The sequence below is a fragment of the Oryctolagus cuniculus genome, chromosome 14 (genome assembly GCF_964237555.1).
Source record: "Oryctolagus cuniculus chromosome 14, mOryCun1.1, whole genome shotgun sequence".
Lineage (NCBI taxonomy): Eukaryota > Metazoa > Chordata > Mammalia > Lagomorpha > Leporidae > Oryctolagus > Oryctolagus cuniculus.
The window spans coordinates 74,526,642-74,544,539 of record NC_091445.1 but is presented as its reverse complement, the minus strand read 5'-3'; positions in this window follow the sequence as shown (position 1 = coordinate 74,544,539).

The following is a 17,898-nucleotide window of genomic DNA, read 5'->3' as shown; positions in this document are numbered from 1 at the left end:
ACACTTCTAAAAGCACATTAGCTGATTATAAAACAATAGTTTGTAATCTGTACCAATATATCTCAAAAGAGTCCAACTGGCAAGAATAGAATTATAGGGGCCAGCGCTGTGGCACAGCGGGTTAAAGCCCTGGCCTGAAGCACTGGCATCCCATATGGGCGCTGTTTCTAGTCCCAGCTGCTCCTCTTCTGATCCAGCTCACTGCTATGGCCTGGGGAAGCAGTAGAAAATGGCCCAAGCCCTTAGGTCCCTGTACCCATGAGGGAGACCTGGAAGAAGCTCCTGGCCCTGGCTTCAGATCAGCACAGCCCCGGCTGTTGTGGCCATCTGGGGAGTGAACCAGTGGATGCAAGACCTCTCTCTCTCTCTCTCTCTACGTCTTTCTGTAACTCTTTCAAATAAATAAAATAAATATTTTTTTTAAAAAAAGAATAGAATTATAAGACAAACCTTAAGGTTTATATATTCTTACACCATTACCGTATCATGAGACACTGATGAAAATAGTGTTTTTTTTTTTTAACTTTTATTTAATGAGTATAAATTTCCAAAGTACAACTTATGGATTACAATGGCTCCCCCCCCCATAACTTCCCACCCATCCGCAACCCTCCCCTTTCCCGCTCCCTGTCCCCTTCCATTCACATCAAGATTCATTTTTCAATTCTCTTTATATACAGAAGATCAGTTTAGCATATACTACGTAAAGATTTCAACAGTTTGCACCCACATAGAAACACAAAGTGAAAAATACTGTTTGAGTACTAGTTATAGCATTAAAACACAATGTATAGCACATTAAGGACAGAGATCCTACATGAGGAGTAAGTGCACAGTGACTCCTGTTGCTGACTTAACAAATTTCCACTCTTTTTTTATGGCATCAGTAATCAACCTAGGCTCTTGTCATGAGTTGCCAAGGCTATGGAAGCCTTTTGAGTACACCAACTCTGATCATATTTAGACAAGGTCGTAGTCAAATTGGAAGTTATTTCCTCCCTTCAGAGAAAGGTATCTTCTTCTTTGAAGACCTGTTCTTTCCACTGGGGTCTCACTCACGGAGATCTTTCATTTAGGTCATTTTTTTTTTCCCCAGAGTGTCTTGGCTTTCCATGCCTGAAATACTCTCATGGGCTTTTCAGCTGGATCCACATGCCTTAAGGGCTGATTCTGAGGCCAGAGTGCTGTTTAGGACATCCGCCATTCTAATAGTCTGCTGTGTATCTTGCTTCCCATGTTGGATCGTTCTCTCCCTTTTTTATTCTATCAGCTAGTATTTGCAGACACTAGTCTTGTTTATGTGATCCCTTTGGCTCTTAGTCCTATCATTAATTCAATTGTGAACTGAAACTGATCACTTGGACTAGTGAGATGGCATTGGTACATGCCACCTTGATGGGATTGAATTGGAATCTCCTGGTATGTTTCTAACTCTACCATTTGGGGCAAGTGAGCTTGAACATGTCCCAAATTGTACATCTCTTCCCTCTCTTATTCCCACTCCTATATTTAACAGGGATCACTTTTCAGTTAAGTTTCAACACTTAAGAATAACTGTGTATTAATTACAGAATTCAACCAATAGCATTAAGTAGAACAAACAAACAAACAAAAAATACTAAGAGGGATAATGTATTAAGTTGTTCATCAACAGTCAGGGCAGGGCTGATCAAGTCACTGTTTCTCATAATGTTCATTTCACTTTAACAGGTTTCCTTTTTGGTGCTCGGTTAGTTGTCACCGATCAGGGAGAACATATGATATTTGTCCCTTTGGGACTGGCTTATTTCACTCAGCATAATGTTTTCCAGATTCCTCGATTTTGTTGCAAATGGCCGGATTTCATTGATTTGACTGCTGTATAGTATTCTATAGAGTACATATCCCATAATTTCTTTATCCAGTCTACTGTTGATGGGCATGTGGGTTGATTCCAGGTCTTAGCTATTATAAATTGAGCTGCAATAAACATTAAGGTGCAGACAGCTTTTCTGTTTCCCAATTTAATTTCTTTTGGGTAAATTCCAAGGAGTGGGATGGCTGGGTTGAATGGTAGGGTTATCTTCAGGTTTCTGAGGAATCTCCAGACAGACTTCCCTAGTGGCTAGACCAGTTTGCATTCCCACCAACAGTGGGTTAGCGTCCCTTTTTCCCCACATCCTCGCCAGCATCTGTTGTTGGTAGATTTCTGAATGTGAGCCATTCTAACCGGGGTGAGGTGGAACCATGTTGTGGTTTTGATTTGCATTTCCCTGATTGCTAGTGATCTTGAACATTTTTTCATGTGCCTGTTGGCCATTTGGATTTCCTCTTTTGAAAAATGTCTATTGAGGTCCTTGGCCCATCTCTTAAGTGGGTTGTTTGTTTTGTTGTTGTGGAGTTTCTTGATCTCTTTGTAGATTTTGGTTATTAACCCTTTATCTGTTGCATAGTTTGCAAATATTTTTTCCCATTCTGTCGGTTGTCTCTTCACTCTCCTGACTGTTTCTTTTGCAGTACAGAAACTTCTCAATTTGATGCAATCCCAATAGTTAATTTTGGCTTTGACTGCCTGTGCCTCCCGGGTCTTTTCCAGAAACTCTTTGCCTGTGCCAATATCTTGAAGGGTTTCTCCAATGTTCTCTAGTAACTTGATGGTGTCAGATCGTAGATTTAGGTCTTTAATCCATGTTGAGTGGATTTTTGTGTAAGGTGTAAGGTAGGGGTCTTGCTTCATGATTCTGCACGTGGAAATCCAGTTTTCCCAGCACCATTTATTGAATAGACTGTCCTTACTCCAGGGATTGGTTTTGGATCCTTGATCAAATATGAGTTGGCTGTAGATGTTTGAGTTTATTTCTGGTGTTTCTATTCTGTTCCATTGGTCTATCCATCTGTTTTGATTACAACTGCCCTGTAGTATGTCCTGAAATCTGGTATTGTGATGCCTCCACCTTTGTTTTTGTTGTACAAGATTGCTTTAGTTATTCGAGGTCTCCTGTGTCTCCATATGAATTTCAGCATCATTTTTTCCAGATCTGAGAAGAATGCCTTTGGTATCTTGATTGGGATTGCATTGAATCTATAAATTGCTTTTGGGAGAATAGACATTTTGATTATGTTGATTCTTCCAATCCATGAGCATGGAAGATATTTCCATTTTTTGGTATCCTCTTCTATTTCTTTCTTTAAGATTTTGTAATTCTCATCGTAGAGATCTTTAACATCCTTGGTTAAGTTTATTCCAAGGTATTTGATTGTTTTTGTAGCTATTGTGAATGGGATTGATCTTAGCAGTTCTTTCTCAGCCATGGCATTGCTTGTGTATACAAAGGCTGTTGATTTTTGTGCATTGATTTTATATCCTGCCACTTTGCCAAACTCCTCTATGAGTTCTAATAGTCTCTTAGTAGAGTTCTTTGGATCCTCTAAGTAAAGAATCATATCATCTGCAAAGAGGGATAGTTTGACTTTTCCTTCTCAATTTGTATTCCTTTAATTTCTTTTTCTTGTCTGATGGCTCTGGCTGAAACTTCCAGAATTATGTTAAATAGCAGTGGTGAGAGTGGGCATCCCTGTCTGGTGCCAGATCTCAGTGGAAATGCTTCCAACTTTTCCCCATTCAATAGGATGCTGGCTGTAGGTTTTTCATAAATTGCTTTGATTATATTGAGGAATGTTCCTTCTATACCCAATTTGCTTAGAGTTTTCATCATGAAACGGTGTTGAATTCTATCAAATGCTTTCTCTGCATCTATTGAGATAATCATATGGTTTTTCTTCTGCAGTCTGTTAATGTGGTGTATCACATTGATTGATTTGTGAACATTGAACCATCCCTGCATTCCAGAGATAAATCCCACTTGGTATGGGTGGATGATTTTTCTGATGTGTTGTATTCTATTGTCCAGAATTTTATTGAGGATTTTTGCGTCTATGTTCATCAGGGATATTGGTCTGTAATTCTCTTTCAATGCTGCATCTTTCTCTGGCTTAGGAATTAAGGTGATGCTGGCTTCATAGAAAGAATTTGGGCGGATTCCCTCTTTTTCGATTGTTCTGAATAGTTTGAGAAGAATTGGAGTTAGTTCTTCTTTAAATGTCTTGTAGAATTCAGCACTGAATCCATCTGGTCCTGGGCTTTTCTTTGTTGGGAGGGCCTTTATTACTGTTTCAATTTCTTTCTCAGTTATGGGTCTATTTAGGTTTTCTATGTCTTCCTGGTTCAATTTAGGTAGGTTGCATGTGTTCAGGAATCTATCCATTTCTGATAGATTTCCCTGTTTGCTGGCATAAAAGCCCTTGTACTAATTTCTGATGATTCTTTTTATTTCTGTGGTATCTGTTGTTAAGTTTCCTTTTTCATCTCTGATTTTATTTATTTGGGTCTTTTCTCTTCTTTTTTTAGTTAGTTGGGCCAATGGGGTGTCAATTTTGTTTATTTTTTCAGAAAACCAGCTCCTCGCTTGGCTGATTTTTTGCAGTTTTTTTTTTTTTTTTTTTGGATTCAATCCTGTTGATTTCTTCTCTGATTTTAATTATTTCTCTTCTCCTACTAGATTTGGGTCTGGTTTGCTGCAGTTTTTCCAGATCCTTGAGATGTGTTGAAAGCTCATTTATTTGGTGCCTTTCCAATTTCTTGATGTAGGCACCTATTACTATAAACTTTCCTCTTATCACTGCTTTTGCCGTATCCCATAAGTTTTGATATGTTGTGTTGTTATCCTCATTTACTTCCATAAAGTTTTTGATTTCTCTTTTGATTTCTTCTATAACCTAATGTTCATTCAGGAGCATGTTGTTCAGTCTCCATGTGTTTGCATATGCTCTAGGGATTCCTGCGTTGCTAATTTCCACCTTCATTCCACTGTGGTCTGAGAAGCTGAATGGTATGATTCTAATTCTTTTGAATTTGCTGAGACTTGCTTTATGGCCTAGTATGTGGTCAATCCTAGAGATGGTTCCATGCACTGCTGAGAAGAATGTAGAATCTTTAAATGTAGGATTGAAAGTTCTGTAGATATCTGTTAGATCTATTTGGGCAATAGTGTCGATTAAAAATCTGCTGTTTCCTTGTTGATCTTCTGTCCTGTTGATCTGTCTATTTCTGAGAGTGGAGTATTGAAGTCCCCCAATACTATTGTATTGGAATCTAAGTCTCCTTTAAGTCCCTTAATAAATCTTTTAAATAAACTGGTGCCCTGTAATTGGGTGCATATACATTTATAATAGTTACATCTTCCTGTTGAATTGAATCCTTAATCATTATATAGTGTCCCTCTTTGTCTCTCTTAACAGTTTTTGCGTTAAAGTTTATTTTGTCTGATATTAATATGGCTACACCTGCTTTTTTTTCCATTTCTGTTGGCATGGAATATATTTTTCCAAACTTTCACTTTCAGTCTCATGCATCTTTATTGGAAAGATGTGTTTCTTGTAGGCAGCAAATAGATGGGTTTTGTTCCTTAATCTATTGAGCCAGTCTGTGCTTTTAACTGTAGAATTGAGTCCATTAATGTCCAGTGTGACTATTGATAAGTAGTGACTTTGCCCTGCCATTTTCCTGTCGCTCCCCCTTTTTGTGGAGGAACGACACAGGACCCTGCGCTGTTCTTTCGTCTGCTCGGCCCTTCCCGGGTTTGCTGCTGGTTCTTCCCGGGTTGGCTACCGTCCCTTCCACCTCCGTGGAAGGGCGGTTCCCCCTGCCACTTTCCCCACTTCCGCGGGGGAGCGGCACACCGCCGGCCGGCTCTCTCGGGGGCTGCTCAGGTGTTCCTTCAGATAGATGTTCCTGGTGCATGTTGTCTCTCTCCTCCTTTATAGTCCTCTTCCACCAATCCCAACTCTGCTACCCACACGCCGAGTACGCTGCTCTCCTCCAATCAGGAGCAGGATCAGCTCCTGCAGGTTATTGGTCAAACTGGAGGCAGCTGTGTAAAAGTTGTTTTACTCCTCTCCCAGCGCCATATTGTGGGAGAGCAGATGCATAGAATAAGTCTTAATTCCAGTAATTTAGTCTAGTCTGAGTTGCTCCCCACATTTTCCCAAAGATATTTTCTAGTATATGCTTTGAGCTTCCTATGATCTTTTACTGGTAGGTTTTCTTCTTTTACCTTCTTTCATATTGATGGCTGTGTTTCTGTGTTTCTGTGTGTAGCACATCTTTAAGCATTTTTTGCAGGGCTGGACGAGTGGCGACAAATTCTTTCAATTTTTGTTTGCTATGAAAGGTCTTTATTTCACCTTCATTCACAAATGAGAGCTTTGCAGGATAGAATATTCTGGGCTGGCAGTTTTTCTCTCTTAGTACCTGGGCTATATCTCGTCATTCCCTCCTAGCTTGTAGGGTTTCTGATGAGAAGTCCGCTGTGAGTCTAATTGGAGATCCTCTGAGAGTAATCTGACGTTTCTCTCTTTCACATTTTAGGATCTTTTCTTTATGTTTCACTGTGGTGAGTTTGATTACAGCATGTCGTGGTGAGGATCTCTTTTGGTCATGTTTATTAGGGGTTCTATGAGCTTCCTGTACTAGGATGTCTCTGTCCTTCTCCAAACCTGGGAAATTTTCTGCTAATATCTCACTAAAAAGGCCTTCTAATCCTTTCTCCCTCTCCATGCTTTTAGGAACTCCTAGAACCCAAATGTTGTTTTTTTTTAATAGTATCCTGTATATTCCCGACAATATTTTTTAGATTTCTAATTTCCTCTTCTTTTCTTTGGTTTGACTATATACTTTCCTGTTCTCTGTCTTCTAAGTCTGATATTCTCTCTTCTGCTTCACCCATTCTGTTCTTAAGGCTCTCTAATGTGTTTGTCATTTGATCTATTGAATTCTTCATTTCATTATGATTTCTCTTCACTGTCACAGTTTCATGTTCTACTAGTTGTTTCATTTCATTTTGATTCCTCCTTAATATTTCATTTTTGCGAGAGAGATATTCTATCCTGTCCATTAAGGATTTCTGTAGTTCAAGAATTTGTTTTTGAGCTCTTAATGTTCTTATCAATTTTTTGAGATCTGCTTCTTGCATTTCTTCTATCTCATCATCTTCATAATCTTAAATTGGGGTGTCTTTTTCATTTGGGGGCATCATAGTGTCTTCCTTGTTCTTGTTACCTCGGTTTTTGCGTTTGTTGTTTGGCATTGTGGTGCGCAGACTCTGTGGCTGGGCTTCCACGCAGTGGGCGACCTTGCTACCCCCGTAGGTCCTCCGTGTCACATCCACTAGATCTGGAAGAGTTTCCTCTGCAGTTTTTTCACTGAGCCTTTTCCTGAGACTATGGTAACTCCACTTTTATTAAACTATCTTTTCCCGGACTATCAGTGCATGCCCTCACTATTCTGCCATCTTGGCTCTGCCCCGAAAATAGTGGTTTATGATAATTCATTTCTACATGTTTTCCCAACAAAATTAGGACTAAAAGTTCCATGTTTTGTGTTTTTGTTTTTATTTTATTTATTTGAAAGGCAGGGTTACAGAGACAGAGGCTATTGGGGTGGAGGGGAGACAGTGGCCTTCCATCTGCTGGTTTACTCCCAGAATGGCTGCAATGGCCAGGGCTGGGCCAGACAGAAGCCAGGAGCTTCTTCCAGATCTCCCACGTGGGTGCAGGGGCCCAAGCACTTTGGCCATCTTCTACTGCTTTCCCAGCCATACTATCAGGGAGCTGGATTGGAAGTGGAGCCAGCCATATGGGATGCCAGCATCATAGTCGGCTGTACACCACAATGTCAGTCCTCTCACTCCATGATTCATTCTTAAAAAGCAATACTGATTCATTGTAAATCATAACGTCTAATTAAGACAGCAAGCCAAGGAAATGTGATGTAAAGCAACCCAGTGATCATAGGCTACTGAAGTCTCAAAGAGCAGTGCTTCTGCTAGGCTTTGTAAACACCACTGCACTTGGACCAGCCTTCTGCTAGTCTTTGAGTTCTTTCAGTCTCCTGACTGCAGACTACTGTGAGGGCAGAAGCGGTGCTATGTGTCCATGCACCGCCAGCTACCGTTTTCACACAAGACCCACCATGCCAGATCCGCAGAGCTCTTCAGCTTGATTTCTCCTGAGGGTGCTCCCTGTGCTGGCTTCTTTGAATTTCTTCACCATTTTCCTGAAGGAGGCCCTATAGCGGGCTCTGTGTTTACGGACAGCGCTGCCTTTCTTGGGGTATTTTTGCTGCCACTACCTAGGTCCAAGCTCAGACACAACTCTGACTTTAAGATGGAAAAGTTATTCTGTATGGCTACTTTAAAAAGTTTTTTAAGCTGAGAAATAAAACTATATTTATGGCATAAAACTTTGCATTTTGGAATATCTCTATACATTGTGGAATGGCTAAATCAAGCTGTTTAACAAATGTATTACCTCATGTACTTATGAATATTTGTGATGAGAATACTTAAATCTACTGCCTTAGTGAGTTTCAAGAAAATACACTGTGGTTACCTATAGTCAGCATGTAATATAATAGATCTTTTCAACTTGCTCTGCATGATGGAAACTATATCCTTTGACCAACATCTCCCCAACTGCACTGCAGTCCACCCCCACTCCCTGGTAACCTTCATTCTTCTAGTTCTATGAGTTTGATTCTACATAGTTGTGAGATCACATGGCATTTGTGTTTCTGTGTCTGGTTTACTTCATTTAATGCCATCCAGATTCAGCCAGATTGCTGCAAATGACAGAATTTCCTTTTTACACGATGAATTCTATTTCATAGTGTATGTATACCACAAATTTCTTTATCCATTCATCCATTGACAGACAATTGTGTTGACTCCATATCTTGACCATTGTGAATGATGGTCCAATAAACATTAGAGTCCAGATACCTGTATGAAATCCCGATTCCATTTCCTCTGGATATATGTTCAGTAACAGGACTGCTGGATCATGTGATATTTTATTTTGAAGTTTTTGAGGACTCTTCAATTCTCTTTTCCATAACAACTGTACTAACTTTTTTTAAAATTTAAAAAAAATTTTTTTTTAATTTTTGGACAGGCAGAGTGGACAGTGAGAGAGAGAGAGACAGAGAGAAAGGTCTTCCTTTTGCCGTTGGTTCACCCTCCAATGGCCGCTGCGGCCAGCGCACCGCGCTAATCTGATGGCAGGAGCCAGGTGCTTCTCCTGGTCTCCCATGGGGTGCAGGGCCCAAGCACTTGGGCCATCCTCCACTGCACTCCCTGGGCCACAGCAGAGAGCTGGCCTGGAAGAGGGGCAACTGGGACAGAATCCGGTGCCCCGACCAGGACTAGAACCCGGTGTGCCGGCGCTGCAAGGTGGAGGATTAGCCTAGTGAGCCGCGGCGCCAGGCACAACTGTACTAACTTAACATTCCCACCATGTGTTTGCAAAGGTTCCCATTTCCCTATATCTTCTTGACATTTGTTGTGTTTTGCATTTATGATAATAGGCATTGTAATAGGAAGGAAGTAATATCTCACTGTGGTTTTGACCAGCCTTTCCTGATGATCAGTGGTGAGCCTTTTTTTTTTTTTTCAAATAATGTCATTTGTATGTTTTCTTTTTTGACTGGGTTGTTTTCTTACTATTGAGTCATTTGAGATTCTTATATTTTGGATCTTAGGCAAATACATTTTTGATGTTAGGCAAATATTTTCTCCCAACCCATAAATTGTTTCCTCTCTTAATTGTTTCTTTGCTTTGCAATGGCTTTGTAGTTTGATGTAATCCTGTGTATTTTTGCTTCTTTTACTTGGATTTTGGGGACATATCCAAGAGATCTGCCCAAAGCAATGTCATGGGATATTTCCTCTGTTTTCTTCTAGGAATTGTGTAACTTAAGGTCTTATATTTAAGTCTTTAAGATTTTTTGAGTTTATTTTTTATATGTAGTATTAGGGTCTAATTTCATTCTTCTGTATCTGTATATCCAGTTTTTCCAACACCATTTGTTGAAGAGATTGTCCTTTTTCTGTGCTCTTGGGTGCCTCTGTGGAAATCAAATGTGAATGTATGAGGACGGCGCCGCAGCTCACTAGGCTAATCCTCCGCCTTGCAGCACCGGCACACCAGGTTCTAGTCCCAGTCAGGGCGCCGGATTCTGTCCCGATTGCCCCTCTTCCAGGCCAGCTCTCTGCTGTGTTTACGGAATGCAGTGGAGGATGGCCCAGGTACTTGCACCCCATGGGAGACCAGGCTAAGTACCTGGCTCCTGCCATCGGATCAGTGCGGTGTGCCGGCCGCAGCACGCCGGCCGCAGCGGCCATTGGAGGGTGAACCAACGGCAAAGGAAGACCTTTCTCTCTCTCTCTCTCCCTCACTGTCCACTCTGCCTGTCAAAAAAAAAAAAAAAAAGTGAATGTATGGGTTTATTTATGAAATCCCCATTGTCCATTGGTCCATTTATCTGTTTTATGCTGGTACCTTGCTGTTTTGACTACTATCCCTTTGTAGAATACACTAAAGTCAGATTAGTGATAATTCTGGCTTTGTACTGTTTACTTGGAAGACTGTTAGCTAACTGAGGTCTTTTTGTTCTTTTTGATTCCATATGAATTTTGAAATTTTTTTCAACTTCTGTAAAAAATTTCATTGGAATTTTGACAGGGATTGAATTGGATCTGTAGATTACTTTGGGTAATATGGATATTTTATTATTTTTTAACAGTCACTCATGATTAAAAAAAAAAATCCTTTTGAATGTGATAATGGAACACACATCAAACACCACACATAGTGGTGATGTCTTAAAAGTTTTTTCTTTGAGGTCAAGTAAAAATGTCCACTCTTCTATCATCAGTGTTCTGTTTATAAAATTTAAAAATTTTAAGTTTTAATTGGTTTTTAACAGATTCAATATGACTTATAGATAAAATTCTAAGAACATAAGATATTCTCTCCTTCCCTCCCTCCTCCTCTTTCTCTCCAAGTCTGTCTTCCTCCCTTTCTGTTTTTTTAAATACTGTTTGAGATAACATATTTTAAAATTATATTACAGCAAAAAGGTTTAATACTTCACCAAATAAGAAGTTTAACAGGTAAAAAGCAAAAAAGACCCTAGGTTAGTTGGAATATTAACAAAGGCCATAAACAATAATTGAATAGAAAAGTGATAATTTCACCAATATACAGTAAATTTTAAAGTAATCACAGATCATTAAAACCATAGTAGTATGACATTTTTAACCATTAGTTTGACAAAAGTATAAAACAAAGTGGAATACTATTCCATTGTGTATGAATACCACATTTTATTTATCTATTCATCTGATGATGGATACCTTAGTTGATTCTAAATTTTGGCTACTGTGAACAGTGATGCTATTAAATATTTTGATGCAGGTATCTCTTTGATACACTGTGTTCAAGTCTTTGGGGTATATACCCAGTAGTGGGATTGCTGTATTATATAGCAAGTTTGTTTCTAGTTTTTAAAGAAATTTCCACATTGTTTTCCACAGTGGCTACACTAATTTATATTTATATATATTTTATATTACCACCAACAGTGTGTCCACATACTCACCAGCATTTTTTTTTTATTTTTTCAATTTTCTACCCCAAAGAAACCTTTTATTTAATGAATACAAATTTCATAACTACAATTTTAGGAATATAGTTATTTTTCCCAGCATTACTGCCCTCCCACCCACACTCCTACCCCCCCTCCTCCTCCCTCTCTTTCCCAGTCCCATTCTCCATTAAGATTCATTTTCAATTAACTTTGTACACAGAAGATCAACTCTATACTAAGTAAAGATTTCAACAGTTTGCACACACATAGACACGCACGCAAACATTGAGAACAAGTTTTATAGTTAACTCTCATAATACAATTCTTTGAGGACAGAGATTCTGCATGAGGAGTTAGGGCACAGTGACTCTTGTTAATTTAATAATTAACATTCTTCTGTATGATGTCAGTGACCACCCAAGGGAGGCTCTTGTCATGAGCTGCCGAGGCTATGGAAGCCTTTTGAGTCCACAAACTCCATCAGTATTTAGACACATAAGCAAAGTGGAGGTTCTCTCCTCCCTTCAGAGAAAAGTACCTCCTTTGAAGGCCATTTCTTTCCTTCTGACCAACATTTGTAACTCTCTCTGTTTTGGACTTTAGCCATTCTGACAGGGATAAGGTGTTATGACTTGCATTTCCCTGATAGCTAGTGACCTTTGTTGAACACTTTTTCAAATATTTGTTGGTCATATGTATTTCTTCTTTTGAGAACTGTCTACTGAAATCCTTTGCGCATTTCTCAACTAGATTTGTTGCTGTTTTCTTTTGTTAAGTTTTTTAAGTTGCTGATACATTCAGGATATTAGTCCTTTGTCAGATGGCTTGCAAATATGTTTTCCCATTCTGTTGGATGTCTCTACACTCTACTGATCATTTCCTTTGTGGTTCAAAATCTTCAGAGTTTGATACAGTCCCGTTTGTTTAATTTTGCGTTTGTTGCCTGTGCTTTGGGGGTCTCCTCCAAAAACTCATCCCACACACCAATTGTCTCGAAGTGTTTCCACTACATTTTCTTCCAGGAACTTCATAGTCTCAGGTATTAAATTTAGGTCTTTGATCCATCTTGAGTTGACTTCTGTTATGTTGATTCTTAGACATATAAACATCCAGTTCTGTCAGTGTCGTTTGTTGAAGAGAGTATCCTTACTCCACCATATGGTCTGAGTATTTCTGTCAAAAATCAGTTGACAGTATATAAGTGCATTAATTTCTGGAGTCTCTATTCTCTTCCATTGATCTATATATTGGTTTTTATGCTGGTACCAACCTGTTTTAATTACTATAGCTTGGTAGTATATTGTGGCCATCTGGGGAGTGAAGCAGCAGATAAATGAACTTTCTCTCTGCCTCTGCCTCTCTGTAACTCTGCCTTTCAAATAAATAAATTAATCTTTTAAAAAAAAGGCAAAAAGAATGCCATTGGTATTTTGATATGGATTGCATTGAATCCGGTTTGCTTTAGGTAGCAGAGACATTTTAATGATATTGCTTCTTCCAATCCATGAGCAAGGAATATCTTTCCATTTTTGTGTGTCTTGGATAATTTCATCAGTGTTTGATAGTTTTCATTGTAGAGATCTTTGTGAATGGGTTTTCTTTCTTGATTTCTCTTTCTGTGAGCTCATCATTAGCATACAAAAAAGCTACTGTTTTTTATATGTTTGTTTTGTAACCTGCAACTTAACTGAATTGGTTTATCAATTCTTACAGTTTTTTGATGGAGTATTTAGGCCTTTGCATGTACAACATCATGTCATTTGCAAACATGGATAATTTGAGTTCCTCTTTTCCAATTTTGATGCCCTTCATTTCTTTTTCTTCCATAACTGCCCTTGCTAAAACTTCCAGTACTATAATGAATAAGAATGGTGAAAGTGAACATCCTTGTCTTGTTTCAGATCTGAGGGGAAAAGCATTTCCCCATTTGGTATGATATTGGCTGTTTGTGATATATAGCCTTTACAATTTTGAGGACTATCCTTCTGTACCTAATTTCTGCAGGATTTTTATCAAATGCTTTCTCTGCATCTTATGCATTGACCGTAAGGTTTTTGTTCTTCATTCTATTGACATGATTTATGATGTTTATTGATTTGCAAATATTGAACCATCCTTGCATTTCTGGGATAAATCCCACTTGATTGTGATGTATGAGCTTTTAGATGTGGTTTTGTATTCAATTTGCTAGTATTTTGTTGACAATCTTTGCATCTATGTTTATTAAGGATATAGGTCTATAGTTTTCTTGTTGTGTCTTTGGATTTGGTATCAAAGTAATGCAGAAATGAAAAGTTTGGCAGAATTCCATCCTGTTCAATATTTTGGAATAGTTTGAAGAGTATTGGAGTTCCTTTGTCTTTGCGTGTTTTGTAGAATTCAGTAGTAAAGCCATACGGTCCCGACTTTTCCTTGATGGAAGACTTTTGATTACGGCTTCAATCTCATTGTTTGTTTTGGGTCTGTTTTCCATTGTCTATCTACTTTAATCTTGGTAGGTTTTATGAATCCAGGAATTTATCCATTTCTTTGAGGTTTTCCAGTTTATTAGCATATAGTTCTTCACAGTAGTTTTTTTTTTTTTTAAGGTTTCTTTTTTAAAATTTATTTGAAAGATAGAGAGGTCTTCCATCCACTGCTTTACTCCCCAGATGGCTGCAACGGTTGAAACTGATCTGATCTGATGTCAGGAGCTTCTTCCAGGTCTCCTGTGTGGGTGCAGGAGCCCAGGCACTTGGGCCATCCTGCATTGCTTTCCCAGGCACATTAGTAGGGAGTTGGAGCAGAAGTGGAGTAGCCAGGACTCAAACCCGCACCCATATCAGATGCTGGTACTGCAGGCCAGGGCTTTAACCTACTGCACCACAGTTCTAGCCCCTAAAATAATTTCTTATGATCCTTTGTATTTCAGTGGTGTCAATTGTAATGTCTCCTTTTTCATTTCTAATTTTATTTATTTATTTTTTTTTTGTTTGTTTCTTTGTTATTCTGGTTAGAGATTTATCTACTTCATTTATCTTCTCAAAAAACCAACTTTTTCTTTTGTTGATCTTTTGTATTTTTTTTTTTTTTAGTTTGTTTCAATTTCATTTACTTCTGTTCTGATCCTTATTATTTCTCTCCTCTTGCTGATTTTGGGTTTGGTTTGTTCTTATTTTTCTAAATTTTCAAGATGCATCATTAGACCTTTATTTGAGACATTGCTTTTTAATGTAATCACCTAATGCTACTGACTTCCCTATTAATGTTGCTTTGCTGTATCTCACAGGTTTTCATGTTGTGTTTTTCTTTTCATTTCATTAAAGTTTATTTCCTTTTTAGTTCTTTCAATGACCCATTGAACATTCAGTAGAAGGTTGTTTAATTTCCAAGTATTTGTGAGTGTTCTATTTTTCTTCTTGTTGTTGATTTCTAGTTTTAGTCCTTGATGGTCTTTTAAAATCTTTTAAAATCTGAAATTTTATTTGTGGCCTAATGTGTAGTCTATGCTAGAAAATGTTCCATGTACTGATGAGAAGAATGTGCATTCTATAGCAGTCAGGTGAAATGTCCTATAAATGTCTGTTGGGTCCATCTGCTGGATAATATGTTTCAACTTTGATGTATCTTTAATGATTTTTTTGTCTGGATGATCTGTCCATTGATAGTGGGGTGTTGAAGTTACCCATTATTATTGTATTGAAGTCTGTTTATATATATATATCTGGGTGGTCTTGTGTTGTGTGCATATATAATATCCTTCATCAAAATATAATGTCCTTCTTTATCTCTTTTTATAGTTTTTGATTTAAAATCTGCTTTATCTGAAATCAGGAGAGCTATACCTACTTGCTTGCTTTTGGTTTTCATTTGCCTGGTATATATTTTTCCAACCCTTCACTTTCAGTCTGTGTGTAGCTTTGTGAAGCGAGTTTCTTATAGACAGCATATAGTAAAGTCATGGTGTTCTATCCATTCAGCAAACCTAAGTCTCTTGGTTGGTGAATTTAATCCATTTACACTCAAGGATAGTATAGCTAAGAACTTAAGCCTGTAATTTTGTTGATTGGGTAATAATTCTATCTGCTCTGTTAGTGAATTTGATGGTGTCCTCTGTTTTCATGATGTTTACTTCTAATACACAATGCGCTTCCAAATTTCCTGTAAGGTTGCTCTGGTGGTGGTGAGTTCTCTCAGCTTGTACTTATCTGGAAAATACTTCATTTCTCTTTCATTTTTAAAGGATAACTTTTTGGGATATAATATTCTTATTGGAAGTTTTTGTCTTTTAAGACTGAATATTTCATCCACCTCTCTTCTGGCCTGCAGGGTTTCCACTGAGTAGTCTGATGTTAATCTACTGGGTTTTCTTTTTTCTTTTTTTTTTCCTTTTTCTATTTTTTTTAAAAAGATTTATTTATTTATTTTAAAGTCAGAATTACACAGAGAGAGGAGAGGCGGGGGTGGGGGGTCTTCCACCGGATAGTTTACTCCCCAATTGGCTACAACAGCCAGAGCTGCGCCAATCTGAAGCCAGGAGCCAAGAGCTTCTTCAGGGTCTCCCACGCGGGTGCAGGGGCCCAAGGACTTGGGTCATCTTCTACTGCTTTCCCAGGCCACAGCAGAGAGCTGGATTGGAAGAGGAGCAGCCAGGACTAGAACCGGTGCCCACATGGGATGTGGGCACTTCAGGCCAGGGCGTTAACCCGCTGAGCCACAGGACCGGCCCCTATTGGGTTTTCTTTATATGTAACTTGATGCTTTTCTCCTACTATCTGTTGAATTCTCTCCTTGTCTTTTACTTTGGACAATTTGATGACAATATGCCTTGGAGAAGACTTTTTTTGGTTGAGCTTCTTGGGTCCTTTCAGCTTCTTGTATCTGGAAGTCCATGTCTTTTTCAAGACCTGAGAATTTTTCAGCTATTAGTTCACTTAGCATATTTTCAATGCATTTTTTCTTCCTCTCCTTCAGGAATACCTATAAAATAAATATATGGTCATGTAATGGTATCTAATATTTTGCATAGACTTTCTTCATTCTTTTTAATTATTTTTTCTCATTTTTGTCTGATTGGGCTATTTCAAAATTCTTATCCTCAAGGTGAGAAATTCTTTCTTCCACTTGGTCTATTATGCTGTTAAAGCTCTCAATTATAATTTTTATTTTACTGATTGAAGATTTCATCTCAAATTTCTATTCGTTTCTTCTTAATGAGTTCTATCTACTTAGTAATCTTTTCATTCTTGTCACTCATTGATTTCCTCATTTCTTTAATCTATCCATATTATCTTGCATCTCGCTGAGTATCCTAAAAATCATTATTTTGAATTCTGTATCTGTCATTTCATAAATTTCCTTCAGTTCAGGATCTAATTCTAGAAGAGTATTGTGTTCTTTTGGAGCTGTCATGCTACTCTCTTCATGTCTCTCTGTTGAAGTCTGCCTATATCTGGTTTATTTGTCCCTTCTTTATTATGGGTTTTATTGTAACAGGATTTATTATGCTTTTATTGTTAAAAAAAATTGGTTTAGCTGGAATGCAGGGTATCACTTGGCTTGTTCCTTTGACTTGTTTCTAGGTGAGCCCAGGAGTGTAGTCTTTGACTGTCTTGCTCAGTGTTTTGTCTTGCTCCGTGTCAACCGTGTCTATAATTGACAAAGTGGACTAGTCTGCTGCACTTTGTAGGGATAAAAGTGTGACTTTGAGATGAATAAGGGTTTCCTTGGGTTGTATCTTTGGTCCTCAGAGAGTTTAGTGTCAGTCTCTCTGAGAGAGAGAGGTAAATGTAATAGCAAGGGCCTTGTTCTTGGTGCCGAAGGGGATGGGGTGACTACCACCTTGTCCTACTGGCAAGCCTGAGTGATGCTGTGGCTTGTGGCACTAATTGTTATGGCTCCAGGACTGTGTAATATGGATGGACCCTTCCTCAGGTCCTGCTAGGAAAGTCCAACTGTTGTGACTTATAACACCAACAGCCCTCGTCTTAGGACTACTGGATGTGAACTGAACTTTGTTGCAGTCCTACAGGGTAACTACAAGATATACAGGAGATTTGACTCATGAGGGTATTTATACAGAGAGGTGGAATGGAGGTGGGTTCTTCCCTATGCCCACCGGGTGGATTCTAGCGGCACTGAGAACTTTAGAATGGATTGTCACAGTCCTGGTATTGCAGGGTATAGCAGGGTCATTACCTAGATCTCCTAGGGTGGAAGTAAATTTTTTTTTTAATGAGCTGCTTCTGGTGTTAACCCCCAGAAGCTAAGGTGTATCTCTCTTGATCACATAGTGTGAGCATAGCTCTGGGGCTAATGCCCCAAAACCTCCCACAGTTGTAGGATGCAGAGGATCTATCCTTTGCCCAACACATTGCCCAGACTCTGACTATGGTGCTGGTAGGAGAACAGAGTAGCCCTGGGTGACTTTCACTGCCAAGTATGGCACTCTGAAG